The sequence below is a fragment of the Acromyrmex echinatior genome, chromosome 15 (assembly GCF_024713525.1).
Source record: "Acromyrmex echinatior isolate Ae372 chromosome 15, ASM2471352v2, whole genome shotgun sequence".
In the NCBI taxonomy this organism is placed as follows: Eukaryota; Metazoa; Arthropoda; class Insecta; order Hymenoptera; family Formicidae; genus Acromyrmex; species Acromyrmex echinatior.
This window is the reverse complement of record NC_141866.1, coordinates 10564842-10575176: the sequence shown is the minus strand read 5'-3', so window position 1 is coordinate 10575176 and position 10335 is coordinate 10564842.

Below are 10335 nucleotides of genomic sequence, written 5' to 3'. Positions count from 1 at the left end.
AGCACTTATGATCAAATTTAATCAACTGCTTTTATATCGTTTGAGCTCAAGTAGCTTAAAAATATTTTTCATATACTCTTTACCAGATTTTATACTTATCCGAGATTATTTTCTGGCGATTTGAAACCCTCTTGGACATAGTGTACAAGCTAGCTCGCAGAAAATCTCTCATCGTAACTAAAGTACTTAATCGAATACATGTCAGGGAATAGCGAGTGTGCGATCGAACAAAGAAACACGGTATTTATACGTTCGAAGATAATACCGAATTGTAGAGAGAGAAAATTCGATATAAAGGACTATTATAAAGGGACACATCATAAAATTTTATAGAGATTTTATATCTTGACAATTTTTCTTGAAGCGTGTTAGACTTGACTGAAAAAAATGAGAATGTATTATTTATAGATGTATTTATCTTAAAGTTGAAAAAATTTTAGTTTTTTCTATTTAGTGCATATAAACAGTATCTATCATTTAAATCTTAGATAAAAGAAGATGAGCATGTACATATACATCCAAATATATATATATATATATATATATATATATATATATATTTTGTCTATTACGTTTTCGCAAGCGTTCCATTTTCGCACGTTTATATCCAAGATTTATGTTGTCAGAATTTTTTAAATTTCTTTTTTCTACTATTTTTTTCTATTTCGTTTAACTTAACTAGTTCCTTTTAATTTAGATTAGATATCGGTATTATGTTTTGTTTTCTAATTTTGCATGATATTTTATACTCATTAAGAACTTTAACATATTTGCATTAAACGCTCATTATATAGCAATTTTTAAATTAAAATTTTTGCTTTAGGTTTTTACTAGGTTCACCAGGATACTGAGAAAATTCTCAGGATACTACCAAGAAATGAATGTTTATTAGCAATATCAAAAGACAATTATCAATAAAATCTTTCACGTGTTAGTTTCCTCGATAAACGATTTTTATGCGCGAGATGTTTCTTACAGTATAATCCTTAGCGTTGCACTTAATGAAAATACAAAAAGTAATGAAAAAAGTCTCGCCGAGGGCACAAAGCACGATGAACAGAACGCGCAGCAATAAAGTTTGCTTCTGGTTTGATCATTATTAATCTCCACGTCGCGCGTCGTCAAGGACAAGCAGACACTTAGTATTACGAATCGTAAAGCGTTAACTTAAGCAAAGGAGTAAGTACTTCTCTCCGTAAGAGCTTTCCGGGTGACAATATCCTTGTAATCACTTCCATCCGAAATTGGAGTTTTCGAGGCAGGCTTTCGAGACCAACGAGAAATATCGCGCTGAGCCACGGATTTATAAGGAAACCCCGTCCACAATATTCGCCAACTTTCTCCGAAACGACTTTACTTCTTAATAAGATTCAACGTTCCAAAATGAAATTCGAAGCTGTGTGCAGGACGAAGGTCGTTTGGTGGCAGCAGTATGCTTTTGCTTTTGCAAACTTTCTTGGCCAAACTTTCGAAGCTTCTTATGTCTTTTTTCCTTCTCTTCTAAGGAGTGTATCTCGGGAGATATCGCACTTACGTTTCAACAACATTACACGTAAAATATATTTATTTGTTATTTCTTGATCTCTCGCTTCCTTTTATATCAAGTTTATATCAGTTTAGATTCAAGAGATATATTTTTTATCCTTATATATATATATATATATATATATATATATATATATATATGGTTCTATATGAGGAAAAAGTAGCTCATTATTTGCTGAATGTATTTTACGCACAATTGTGAACATCTTCGTAGGCTCGCTGCGAGATACGAATGAATATTTAAAAGAACGTATCTTCTTGAATCGATACTACTTTATTAAGGAGTCGCGAAGAAAGGCAACTTTGTCGCAATTCTGTCTGGCATTGATAGGTATTTATTGCTATCAGACGACTTGCGATCTCACTACGTCTTCCTTCGTCTTCTCATTGCGTCTATGCTTTCAGCTAGACCTCTCCTTTCTTGTTTCACTCGTCATTGTGTTCTCTTTTCCCTTCTCCTTGCCCCCTTCCCCCCCTCTCTCTCTCTCTCTCTGTCTATTTAACTCTATCGTATATATATCAACCTCTGTGTTCTCTGGTTGGAGCTCACTAACTTCGCTCCCTCTATAACTCTCGCGAACTGTTATCGCCTCGTTGTGTACAGGGTGTCCCCATTTCCGCGATCGTTCGAGCATTTGCCACAACTTGGAACAGAAGCTCGTGGACGCTTCGAAACGTGAAATTGATTTCACTCGGTACCGCCAGATTATTATCGGCAGACGGCGTTATAATCTCGTGAAAGTTTATTTGCACTTATAAATCGAGTTTGTATTCGAGACTGGCTTCTGGACCACGCTGTGAAATTACTCGGAAAATTCCGTATGAATTTTATTCCTGATTTAAATCGACTCCGGGCTGTTCTCAAATTAAAATGTAAGATTTATTCTTGCGCGCGGAGCACCCACGCCATGCGCGTAGCTGGGCGGCCCGCGGATTCAGATCAGGTTGCATAAAGAATGAATTTGTTTTTTTTTCTTTTCTTTTCTTTTTTTTTTTTACTTCGAGAGAAACCATATAGAAGCCGCGATATTTTCCGGCATCTCTCTCCCTCGTTAAGCAGCCGACTGTTGAACGGAAAAGCGGAAGAATCGTAATTTTTCTTACATGCTACATGAATTTCCTCGAGAGCATTGCCATCGGCAATCGGCCGTGGACCACGGCCATTGGTCGGGACCGTGAAAATAAAACACCGCTGAGACGAAGGTGGGCGATCCGGGAGAATCAGAGTTATCGACGTCGTACGACGCGGAAGGAAAATGAATGGTACGAAAGAAACAAAGGGTGGAGGAGCGAGAGTTTCGACAAGCGCGAACGAGTAGGCGAGAGAAGGAGAGAGAGAAAGAGAGAAGTAGGAGGATTGGACAACATTAGGAGAAAGGGAAAGGACGGGTAGGAAGTAGAATCGAATGATTCTGGCTGGCTGATCAATTTCATACGCTTGGACCTCCTACAGCGGGCTATCCATCACGTGGCATTTGACCCTTCGTTTCTTCGATTTTTCCTACCTCCAGCTGGTTGGTCGGCGCGCCCCCTAATTCCCATCCTGGCCCCTTTTCACCCTTCTCACGCTGTTTTATCCCGTCGGGAGATCGCGATATCCCGACGGGCGCGGCGGCGGGGGTGGCACAGATCGCTTCCGTCGTCGTTGTCGCGACGACAAAACGCCTGTAAATTGCTACCGAGTTACGAAACGCTGATCTCCCCATGAAAATGAAACGAATCACCCTTTGTGCTAGCGACGTCCTTTTTTTCTTCGTTTCTGTCATCGATCTTTCTTCATTAGCGGTGCTACGGATTACGACCTGGCTTGTGCCAGCGTTGCTCGCATACATATTTATATCGGAAAAAAGTTACCGACGCTGCCACCACCGCCACCGCTGCCTGCTGTCGCATTCGCCATCGTAGTTAATCCTCTTTTGTTAGTTTGGGCTGTCAAAGCGTTTTCGACTTTTTAATTTACCGCTGCGAGCATTAAAAAGCAAAACTGTTGCTGGCGAATTAAATTAAGCAAAAAAAAAAAAACATTGAAGTTCTCGTGTCGGAAAAATGATTGAAACTTTGTATAAAAATTTAGCAGACAGTTGGTTTCTATGTATCTTTAATTGAATCTGTTGTTGTAAATGGGATACTGTTCTTTTTTTTTTTTTTTTTAAATAAGACATTTGGATGAGAGTTTACGAGTGCTTAGAAGGATTATTAAAATTTGCCTTCTGAGATATTGCAACTTGGAATATTTCGTAGATCTTTATTTTTATTTTTATCAAAAACTGATCTGAAACTATAAAGCGAGGTAGAATTCCGCAGGATTGCGAGCATATGCTACTTACGGTAAGCGATATCACGCGCTGCATCATATGCGGCCGATAGTCGACGCGTGCATTTCCGGTTTGCGCGCAAGTCGGAAAACAACAACGATTTTGCGGAGAACAGTGGAAGGGCGGGATAAACACATTCCCATAGTAGCACAGTACGGTAGTACGTGGGTTAGAACACGGGCTACACGGGATTTATCCCCGGGGACATATTCGTGAAGTTACGCCGCTTGCGGGAGCACTGGGATGTCGCGAGCGTACGTGAATGTCGCGTCCGGAAGGAACGTGTGTATCTTTAATTACAGCGAGTATCGCTCTGAGACAGAGAACACGTGTAAAAATACTGATCAGGATGACGCGCTACGGTTCAATGATCAATTTCAATTTATCGACAGGAGGATCGTTAAAAGTGGATTTTCTGTATAATCCTTTTAGGAATTTTGCTGCGTCGATCAATTAACTTTCCTCGAGTAACTTAACTTAATCAGCTTTAACTTGCACATTTTTATCGCTTAAACGTATAATTAAATGAGGGGAATTTTCATATTTTATAATTCGTAAAAGATTATTCTTGCAGCATTATAGATATTAATACTGTTACAATGAATGCCACTACTACAATGAATTTCATTATATATACTAAATATTATTCAACCACGTCTTTTTTCAATTTTTTTTTTACAATTTATCATTATGCGATTATTTATTTTTGCGCAGACTGAATTACAGTTCAGAAGCATTAAACCATCGAATAATCACTTTTGTTCTGTTAAATTTAATATTGTCGAAACTTTAGAATAGCGTGGCTTTCAGGATTATGCGCGCACAATTCCAGCGATAGGAAAATCCTTAGAGACAAGTGGGGTACTAGTCATAAACAGTTCTCAGTATTGTTGATATATTATTCAGTTTTGAAGAGATCGTCCTGTTTCAACTATCCGCGTGATATTCTATTACGAAAGGTTCCCCCCTTGGGATTTTATCCTGAGAAACTCGCGACTAGAGTCGCCATCCTCGCATGTGGACCAAGTCGTTACTGTTTGTGCTGCGTCGCGTAATTTCTATTTTGTATTCACACCGGGAGCTTGTATAATATTTACGTAAATGAGCTTTCAGAAATATATTCGTAAAGTTGTTCTTTTGAACTGTTATATATCGGTATATAACAGTTCATTAATTAAACTGCTTGGATCTTTTCTAGTGAACCATTTCCTATTGGTATATATATATCTATATATATATCATTTCAAAGTAAAAAAGATATTGTACACGAAAATGTAGATATACACGATCGAAACCCATTATTTCCAACAAAAATGTCATGCACACTAAATTTTTTCGAATTTAATTTTGGATGCGTAACAGCTTAAATAATTTCTTTTGTGAGCGTTATGATCAATACGATTTCATCACCGAAATTCATCACTGCGGTGGACGTATGTTATTCCATCCTGTCACGACATGAAAGCTCTTTTCATTGAGCTTTCATTCTGCTCTAAGCATATATCAATATACACGTATATATGTGCATATATGTATCTCTCTCTCTCTCTCTCTCTCTCTCTCTCTCTCTCTCTCTCTCTGTGTGTGTGTGTGTGTGTGTGTGTGTGTGTGTGTGTATGTGGTAATAGCGATATATTATATTAAATTGTCGCATTCATCTATCCATATCCATACTTGATCTAATTGTGCCATACTAATAAGATGCTTGCTATCATCTCAAATCTCCGACAAGCAGAGGGATCGCAGTTAACTATCTCTAATTTGCATTTCACCGAGCTATTCCGCTCTGTCGTTTCTGCGAGCGTGACTAACCGAGCACAAGTTCCAAGCATGAATTGTCATTCTTGCAACAATTAGGCTGCAAGACTATTGTAGAAATGCTATATGATGAGAAGCATAGACGTAGATATGTAAATACAAAGACGAGCCAAGTTGACTCATAAAGTCGTTCATCTTGTAATTGTCATTATAATTGAGAAATGATAAATTTAAAATTTCTTAGTCGCGAACTGGGTATCTTTGATATAAATAGAATTTGAAAAATAAAATTATTGATAGAGAGGCCAAACGCGCAACACAAATCAAATCAAAATCAAACCATCTACGATGGAAAAATTTGTAGTGTATAATAAAAAAAATAGTCTGAGATGTAAAATGTAGAAGAAAGATAAACGGATAGTCGTTTGGAGATTGTGTTGTGAGGGAAGGTCTCGCGCAGCATGGAAAAAAAGGTAAACCCCTGAAAACGATTGTTTGCAAGGGACGGGGGAGAAGTTCTTATTACGGTAGAGCGTAATCGCATTGCGTAATTGGAAAGTATACTCGAGGCAGGAAATTTGGTGTAACATTTTATGATAACTTAATCCGTGTGCACAGAGGGGAAGAAGCAATCGCATTATTGCAATGTAATTATATAAATTCCAATTACGCAAATTGCTACCGAGCAAACGATTGTTCTCGCGAAGGTGGTTCACTATTCATAAAACAGCAGACAAGATTATCGGCTCGATATAAAACCGATAACAGCATCGCGATGATCGCGCACGCGCTCGCAGAATACCAAAAATTTTCTTTCTCTCGAAATCATCGAAACGACAGTACGAGAGTCATACGTCGGATTGCGTCGAGAGACGTCGGAAAAGCTTTGCGCGACATTGGTCGTAGGCGGCAGGTAAACTGATCGAGGTAGAGGTAGAGAAGAACCTAGGGAGAAGAAAGGAAAAACGCGTGAGAGGAGAAAGAAACGGGACGGAGGTAGCATGGTGAGATCTCTTGGCAATTTGTCTCACCCTCTCTTTCCTTTCCTCTTTTTCTCTTGAGCGACCCGTTCTCCATCTCTTCCCTTCTCTCTCTCTCTCTCTCTCTCTCTCTGTCTGCTCTAGCAAGGTTGTGACTATCGATCTAGCGGGTCCGTAGGGTGTGGTTGTGTTGCCCGTCGTCGCGACGCCTTGCTCCCATCCTATTTTCTTCCCTCTTTGCCAGTCAGATCGAAATACGTTCGGCACGTGGCCTTACACTTCACGCGTTTTACTTTACAAAATCTACTGGTACCTCCTGGCTGTTGCTCGTCCACTGATCCACACTCGTTGGCCTTGGGCGATTCACACTTGGGTGACTAGGACACGCGATGGTCGGCAAAGTCAGCAAAATATTTTGTCAAGTACACGCACAAAAACACTTGTCACTTAAATTGATTTCAAATAAAAGTAATAACAGTATACATATAAAAATAAAGTGAGATTATAAAAGTCGCGATCAACTATCGAAAATTCTGCGCTCAGTAAATGATACTTTTCAAATATTGGAATAGAAGCCTATTCGATATTCTTCTACTGTTCAACCATGGAATATGTAAGCACGATCTTTGGAACATCTTACAAAGTTTTTTTATTTTTATTGCTACTACTTATACCTTCCAGACTTTTCCTTCTTTTAAATTATACAGTAAAATCTTTTTCCGCTTTTATTTCAAAATTTCTCCTTACATAACAATTCAAAACAAAACTGACAAATTTTGTGGCCAACTAACTGTAATGATATGGAATTTCACCTCATGCGGTATCATCCGTATCGCTATACTTCACATAACAATACCGCGATCCGGATAATGTAGAACATTGTTTAATCGGGCTAGAAATGTTTCAATTATTGTGGTGGGAATTCTAGGTACGCGTGCAGCAGCTTCATGAATTAACGGCGACTGTGATAAATGAAGAAGAACAAGAAAAGATTAGAGCAAGTACATTCTTTGAAAGAAAGAGCGTCAAATAAAGGATGAAGGAGGAAGAGAGAGAGAGAGAGAGAGAGAGAGAGAGAGAGAGAGAGAGAGAGGTACGAAACGGCAAACGTCTTAAATCATTATGGTCGTGTTTACAGTCGCAAAACGTCTTGCGACACGTGCCGGAATACTGCTTACTGGATGAAATACCAGTCCATCCTTAACCTAACTCAATCTCAAGAATCCGTCGACCTATTCCCTTTCGTAACACGCTCTCTGTTGCTAGTATTAAAGCCCGTGCGACAGAGCGTATCAACGCAAATATCGCGGGTGCATCTGCATGTACAGTAGCGCCTTAACGGATTGGTGTGCGCGTTTGCAGACGCGGGCACACGTAGCCCTGAGCTATGTGTACAGGTGTCCAATAGAGATTACGGTATGACATGTTTGAGAGATTTTAAACACGAACAGACAAAGCTACCATTGTAGAGAGAATAAATACTAAGCTACTAAATACTAAGCGGTTGCTATTGGAATTAAAGGGATTATAATTCAGTCCGTATATGAAACTAATGTACAATATATTGTGTAAAATTATTTCACGTTACATCTAGGGTGTGATGCTGTTACAATTTCATAGTTAAAAATTTGATTGAAAATTCGATTTTGTAAATACTAATGTAAACATTAATGTGAGATTCGAGAAACGAAATACAAGAAAAATATTGATTTTTACTATTTAATATAATCTTCTTTTATTCTAAAGTGTACATAAGGCAGTGTGTCTCGAGCTATGAAGCTTCGCACCAGTTCTTGTCTTAGCCGTGAGACACTACCGTGTCTCTAGATCTTGATTGATTACTTACTTGATGATTGATATTAAAGTGTGAAATCTTAATCTATACTTGATACAACACTTGTATCATATATAATACGCATTGCGCTCAATTAATCTTTGTTACTTTAGTCGCCGTTTCGAAATTAGATTCACATTCGCAAATTACGATCAATAGCGCGGTTTGAAAATTGCAACGAAGACTCGAAGACTCGTCAGTCACCGGATAAATAGATTGCTGTCAACACGAATTATGAGAAAGTTGGGTTGCGCAGGATGCCGTGTCGACCCCAGGAGAGATTGTAGTTAGTCGCAGGTTTGCCTTGATGTAATATGTTGTTTAACACGACAGTTGACAGGTTGCAATGGTGTAGACTTGGATGCGCCCAGTATCGATTTAGCATATTTTTAAACTTATTTCCTGAACGAACTTTGTAGTGAAGTTAACTTGATATTAAGATGGGAAGAATAAAATTAATAAGATTACATTTTTTGTATATCAAGATTCGATATACTTTTTTGTGCAGTATGCGACAAAATATAATTATAATATTTTTTACTTAGCAGAATTATATGATAAAGCAATTTCTTGCTTTAATAATTTTTTTAATTAATACAATTTTTTTAAATTATTCTAATTACACAGACTGTTAATAAAGAAACATTAATTTTAGATTTGATGAAGGACCCAATTCTAAAACGTATATGCGCGTCCAATTTGTAGTAGAAAACTAACGCGACAAATCATTTTATGACAAATATAGTAGACAGGACAAATATTAGTAGTCACATATTTGAATGTCGGCCATGTCAGAAAATGTATTACTAGACTATTTTAGACGGAACTATATAACGAAAACTAACAGTGATTCCGAAGAATAACGTTCGTGTTTACATGTTCATGTAACATGTTCGTTTTTAATCTACTTGATTTTTATAATAAAATCGCAACATTAACAATATTGTTTCTTGAAAAAAGAAAATTTGAAAAAATCACTAAATTAACATAGCACAAGACTCGAAGCTTTTATTTCTGCATAAATATAATAATTTTAAAAATTCGATAAAAAGAATTTAAGTGTAAGAAATAATTAATTAGAAATGTAAGATCCTGTTATACTTATTTTACAATTTTTAAATAATATTAGCTATTTCGTTCACTTAAATTTTTTGGAACTTTTTTGAGAAGGTTTGCTCTTTTTGAATTGTAACGCACTTTTCAAAAATTATACACTAATACCTTGTATACTAATATCTCACGAATTAACGCTATTATAGACGCATCGATCACATGCTCGCAATCTACTAGAGTAGCAATGAAGGTTTATCCCATCACCCGTTAGGTTCCCCCGTTCCTATTTCAAGCTATCCATAAACCACGATCCGAAATTTCGCAGCATCGTGGCTTATACGCGCAAGCTGATATCGTGGCGTCCGCAAAACCGTAAACAGCCCTTAAACGCACCCTTAATCCTCATCCACCGGGGCTTATATCCTCTTCCCCATGCTGCGTCCACAGGGATTGCCTTTATAAATATCTCAATCTTCTACCCGCACCGCGCCAACAGGCTGATCGATCGAAATAATGCATTTGCAAGTCCGCTTCTTATAGGCGCAACAATTTTGTCTTAATAGCCCAATTATTCATTTATTGACAGAATTAAACGCTACGATTATGATTCTCATTTATGTACAGTCATAAAAGTATCAGTGTTAATTTAGCGTATAAATCTTTGTAATAATTTTGATGGGAAACGTTGAAACAAGAATATATGTCCGTATGTATATAAATGATAATCAACAAAACCTTTTTTACAAAAATAAAATACCTAATCTTGCAATTGCCAAATTCGATCAAAATTTTGAAATGAAATTTTCAGATCGATCTATGCTGAACAGAACATTCTTCTCTAATGACTTTA